This window comes from Triticum dicoccoides, chromosome 3B (assembly GCF_002162155.2).
Source record: "Triticum dicoccoides isolate Atlit2015 ecotype Zavitan chromosome 3B, WEW_v2.0, whole genome shotgun sequence".
Lineage (NCBI taxonomy): Eukaryota > Viridiplantae > Streptophyta > Magnoliopsida > Poales > Poaceae > Triticum > Triticum dicoccoides.
The window spans coordinates 677,011,102-677,017,101 of record NC_041385.1 but is presented as its reverse complement, the minus strand read 5'-3'; positions in this window follow the sequence as shown (position 1 = coordinate 677,017,101).

The following is a 6,000-nucleotide window of genomic DNA, read 5'->3' as shown; positions in this document are numbered from 1 at the left end:
ACAATATGCAGGGGATGGTAAAGACCATTCCTGAAGTATTTTCAATGCTGAAGTCAGCAGAGGTTGAAATCAAGAAAGAACATCAAGTGTTGATGGTCAATAAGACCACTAAGTTCAAGAAGGGCAAGGGTAAGAAGAACTTCAAGAAGGACGGCAAAGATGTTGCCGCGCCCGATAAGCCAGTTGCCGGGAAGAAGTCAAAGAATGGACCCAAGCCTGAAACTGAGTGCTTTCATTGCAAGGGGAAGGGTCACTGGAAGTGGAACTGCCCCAAATACTTAGCGGATAAGAAGGCCGGCAACACTAAAGGTATATTTGATATACATGTAATTGATGTGTACCTTACCAGTACTCGTAGTAACTCCTGGGTATTTGATACCGGTGCCGTTCCTCACATTTGTAACTCACAGCAGGAGCTGTGGAATAAGCGGAGACTGGCGAAGGACGAGGTGACGATGCGCGTCGGGAATGGTTCCAAGGTCGATGTGATCGCCGTCGGCACGCTACCTCTACCTTTACCTACGGGATTAGTTTTAAACCTCAATAATTGTTATTTAGTGCCAAGTTTGAGCATGAACATTGTATCAGGATCTCGTTTAATATGAGATGGCTACTCATTTAAATCTGAGAATAATGGTTGTTCTATTTATATGAGAGATATGTTTTATGGTCATGCCCCAATGGTCAATGGTTTATTCTTAATGAATCTCGAACGTAATATTACACATATTCATAGCGTGAATACCAAAAGATGTAAAGTTGATAACAATAGTCCCACATAATTGTGGCACTGCCGCCTTGGTCACATTGGTGTCAAGCGCATGAAGAAGCTCCATGCTGATGGACTTTTAGAGTCTCTCGATTATGAATCATTTGACACATGCGAACCAGGCCTCATGGGCAAATTGACCAAGACCCCGTTCTCCGGAACAATGGAGCGAGCAACCAACTTGTTGGAAATCATACATACCGATGTGTGCGGTCCAATGAGCGTTGAGGCTCGCGGAGGATATCGTTATGTTCCCACTCTCACTGATGACTTGAGTAGATATGGATATGTCTACTTGATGAAACCCAAGTCTGAGACCTTTGAAAAGTTCAAGGAATTTCAGAATGAAGTAGAGAATCAACGTGACCGAAAGATAAAGTTCTTACGATCGGATCGTGGAGGAGAATATTTAAGTCAGAAATTTGGTACACACTTAAGAAAATGTGGAATCGTTTCACAACTCACGCCGCCTGGAACACCTCAGCATAACGGTGTGTCCGAACGTCGTAATCGCACTCTATTGGATATGGTGCGATCTATGATGTCTCTTACCGATTTACCGCTATCATTTTGGGGATACGCTCTAGAGACAGCTACATTCACTTTAAATAGGGCACCGTCTAAATCCGTTGAGACGACACCGTATGAATTATGGTTTGGGAAGAAACCTAAGCTGTCATTTCTAAAAGTTTGGGGATGCGATGCTTATGTCAAGAAACTTCAACCTGAAAAGCTAGAACCCAAGTCGGAAAAATGCGTCTTCATAGGATACCCTAAAGAAACCATTGGGTATACCTTCTACTTAAGATCCGAGGGCAAGATCTTTGTTGCCAAGAACGGATCCTTTCTGGAAAAGAGTTTCTCTCGAAAGAAGTAAGTGGGAGGAAAGTAGAACTCGATGAAGTACTACCTCTTGAATGGGATAGTAGTGCAGCTCAGGAAAATGTTCCTGTGATGCCTACACCAACTGAAGAGGAAAACAATGATGATGATCAAGGTACTTCGGATAAGGTTGCTACTGAACTTTGTAGGTCCACAAGGACACGTTCCGCACCAGAGTGGTACGGCAACCCTGTCCTGGAAATCATGTTGTTAGACAACGGTGAACCTTCGAACTATGAAGAAGCAATGGCGGGCCCAGATTCCAACAAATGGCTAGAAGCCATGAAATCCGAGATAGAATCCATGTATGAAAACAAAGTATGGACTTTGACTGACTTGCCCGATGATCAGCAAGCGATAGAAAACAAATGGATCTTTAAGAAGAAGACGGACGCGGATGGTAATATCACCATCTATAAAGCTCGACTTGTCGCTAAGGGTTATCGGCAAGTTCAAGGGATTGACTACGATGAGACTTTCTCTCCGGTAGCGAAGCTTAAGTCCGTCCGAATCATGTTAGCAATTGCCGCATACTGTGATTATGAGATATGGCAGATGGACGTCAAAACGGCATTCCTTAACGGGCATCTTAAGAAGAACTGTATATGATGCAGCCGAAGGGTTTTGTCGATCCTAAGAATGCTAACAAAGTATGCTAGCTCTAGCGATCCATTTATGGGCTGGTGCAAGCATCTCGGAGTTGGAACATTCGCTTTGATGAGATGATCAAAGCATTTGGGTTTACGCAGACTTATGGAGAAGCCTGCGTTTACAAGAAAGTGAGTGGGAGCTCTGTAGCATTTCTCATATTATATGTAGATGACATACTTTTGATGGGAAATGATATAGAATTCTTGGACAGCATTAAGGCCTACTTGAATAAGTGTTTTTCAATGAAGGACCTTGGAGAAGCTTCTTATATATTAGGCATCAAGATCTATAGGGATAGATCGAGACGCCTCATAAGTCTTTCACAAAGCACATACCTTGATAAGATTTTGAAGAAGTTCAAAATGGATCAGTCCAAGAAGGGTTCTTGCCTGTACTGCAAGGTGTGAGATTGAGCTCGGCTCAATGCCCGACCACGGCAAAAGATAAAGAAGAGATGAGCGTCATCCCCTATGCCTCAGCCATAGGATCTATTATGTATGCCATGCTGTGTACGAGACCTGATGTAAACCTTGCCGTAAGTTTGGTAGGAAGATACCAAAGTAATCCCGGCAAGGAACACTGGACAACGGTCAAGAATATCCTGAAGTACCTGAAAAGGACAAAGGACATGTTTCTCGTTTATGGAGGTTACGAAGAGCTTGTCGTAAAGGGTTGCGTCGATGCTAGCTTCGACACAGATCTGGATGACTCTAAGTCACAAATCGGATACGTGTATATGTTGAATGGTGGAGCAGTAAGCTGGTGCAGCTGCAAGCAGAGCGTCGTGGCGGGATCTACATGTGAAGCGGAGTACATGGCAGCCTCGGAGGCAGCGCATGAAGCAATATGGGTGAAGGAGTTCATCACCGACCTAGGAGTCATACCCAATGCGTCAGGGCCGATCAAACTCTTCTATGACAACACTGGAGCTATTGCCCTTGCCAAGGAGCCCAGGTTTCACAAGAAGACCAGGCACATCAAGCGTCGCTTCAACTCCATCCGTGAAAATGTTCAAGATGGAGACATAGATATTTGCAAAGTACATACGGATCTGAATGTCGCAGATCTGTTCACTAAACCTCTCTCACGAGCAAAACATGATCAACACCAGAACTCTATGGGTGTTCGATTCATCACAATGTAACTAGATTATTGACTCTAGTGCAAGTGGGACACTGTTGGAAATATGCCCTAGAGGCAATAATAAAAGGGTTATTATTATATTTCCTTATTCATGATAATTGTCTTTTATTCATGCTATAATTGTATTGTCCGGAAATCGTAATACGCGTGTGAATACATAGACCATAACATGTCCCTAGTGAGCCTCTAGTTGACTAGCTCATTGGTCAACAGATAGTCATGGTTTCCTGACTATGGACATTAGATGTCATTGACAACGGGATCACATCATTAGGAGAATGATGTGATGGACAAGACCCAATCCTAAGCATAGCACAAGATCGTGTAGTTCGTTTTGCTAGAGCTTTTTCAATGTCAAGTATCTCTTCCTTAGACCATCAGATCGTGTAACTCCCGGATACCATAAGAGTGCTTTGGGTGTACCAAACGTCACAACGTAACTGGGTGACTATAAAGGTGCACTACAGGTATCTCCGAAAGTGTCTGTTGGGTTGACACGGATCGAGACTGGGATTTGTCACTCCGTATGACGGAGAGGTATCTCTGGGCCCACTCGGTAATGCATCATCATAATGAGCTCAAAGTGACCAAGTGTTTGGTCACGGGATCATGCATTACGGTACGATTAAAGTGACTTGCCGGTAACGAGACTGAACGAGGTATTGGGATAACGATGATCGAGTCTCGGGCATGTAACGTACCGATTGACAAAGGGAATTGTATACGGGGTTGTTCGAATCCTCGACATCGTGGTTCATCCGATGAGATCGTTGAGGAGCATGTGGTAACCAACATGGGTGTCCAGATCCCGATGTTGGTTATTGCCCGAGAGCCGTCTCGGTCATGTCTACGTGTCTCCCGAACCCGTAGGGTCTACACACTTAAGGTTCGGTGACGCTAGGGTTGTATGAATATGAGTATGCAGCATACCGAATGTTGTTCGGAGTCCCGGATGAGATCCCGGATGTCACGAGGAGTTCCGGAATGGTCCAGAGGTAAAGATAACTATATAAGAAGTGGTATTTCGGCCATCGGGAAAGTTTCGGGGTCACCCAGTATTGTACCGGGACCACCGAAAGGGTCCCGGGGGTCCACCGGGTGGGGCCACCCATCCCGGAGGGCCCCAAGGGCCGAAGTGGGGAGGGGAACCAGCCCTTAGTGGGCTGCTGCGCCCCCTAGGCCCACCCCCTGCGCCTAGGGTTGAAACCTTAGGGTGGGGGGGGGGCGCCCCACTTGCCTTGGGGGGTACTCCACCCCCCTTGGCCGCCGCCCCCTTGGGAGATTGGATCTCCCAGGGCCGGCGCCTCCCCCCCCTGGGGGCCTATATAAAGGGAGGGGGGAGGGGGGCAGCCGCACCCTGAAATCCTGGCGCCCCCTCCCCCTGCTACACCTCTTCCTCCTCCGTCACGTGCTTGGCGAAGCCCTGCCGGAGTGCTGCTGTTCCACCACCACCACGCCATTGTGCTGCTACTGGAGCCATCATCATCAACCTCTCCTTCCCCCTTGCTGGATCAAGACGGAGGAGACGTTACGCTGACCGTACGTGTGTTGAACGCGGAGGTGCCGTCCGTTCGGCGCTAGGATCTCCGGTGATAGGATCACGACGAGAACGACTACTTCAACCCCGTTCTTTTGAACGCTTCCGCGCGATCTACAAAGTGGTATGTAGATGCAATCTCTCTCCCATGACTCGTTGCTTAGATGAACTCATAGATGGATCTTGGTGAAACCATAGGAAAATTTTTAATTTTCTGCAACGTTCCCCAATAGGTGCAATACGGTGCTCTACGATGAGCTAGTGATCGTATAATCACCGCAAAACTATATATAGTGACCGTAAAGAGCGTATTGTTACATACGTTGACCGCCAGTGTACTTTTCTCGTTTGATATTTAGCCATATTAATCAGAAAGGACGCAGTATGGACTACTAGTGCTAGTACTGCTTTGATGTGTCCCGTCAACTCGCCGAACATGGAGAAGCTTGCTTACTACGCCTCTCCCTCGCCCACGCGCGCTGTGGTTCACAGGAAGAGGAGAGGGTTTTGACTATAGAGCCCTCTCCCTCTCCCTCTCCCTCGCCCTTGCCCTCGCGGTGGACGTGCAGCAGTTCAATAGGTGTCAGATTGCCAGAAGCATATTATACTGTAGTATCATCATTGTTGGACCTTCCGAAGAGGCGAAGAGCCAAGTGCAAGGTTCACACGAGTACGAACTGTTGAACCTCCCGAAGAGGCAAAGAGCCAAGCGCAAGGTTTTATAGGAGTTGTCGTCCTAGTAGGAGTGTACTATAACTATAGCAAACGATGCTACTGTATGATGCCGCCACATCACGTATATCCAAAGTTGTGCCACCTTTTTTCTCAAAGAGCGTGTTGGAGCCCGTGCAACAACCACACAAGTTGCATGTACACATAACACATTTACTAGTAATAAATTCTAAAGGACAAATGGCAGTATGCCACACAAGTTCATCTCCAATTCATGTGATAAATTTGTGCACGACTAGTCTACATATATTCACAGCGCTACCGTTCACAATTACCGTACTCCACT